The sequence below is a fragment of the Penaeus monodon genome, chromosome 28 (genome assembly GCF_015228065.2).
Source record: "Penaeus monodon isolate SGIC_2016 chromosome 28, NSTDA_Pmon_1, whole genome shotgun sequence".
Lineage (NCBI taxonomy): Eukaryota > Metazoa > Arthropoda > Malacostraca > Decapoda > Penaeidae > Penaeus > Penaeus monodon.
Genome location: NC_051413.1, coordinates 2,496,008 through 2,496,223, shown reverse-complemented (window position 1 = coordinate 2,496,223; position 216 = coordinate 2,496,008).

Below are 216 nucleotides of genomic sequence, written 5' to 3'. Positions count from 1 at the left end.
TAAAATGGGTGAATATACGAGATGGGAATGAGGATGAGGAAGAGATATAAAGGAAGAGAGAGAACAGGGTAGGCGTGGAAGGAGAGACCTACGTAGCGCAAAGCTGGAAAAAAGTGGGCCCCATGTCACCCTTATGATAAATATTTAATATCCCTCGGCGATACCTTGATGGGGAAGGGATGGAGGGGGGAGGGGCTGTAGGGGGGGTGGAGGGGC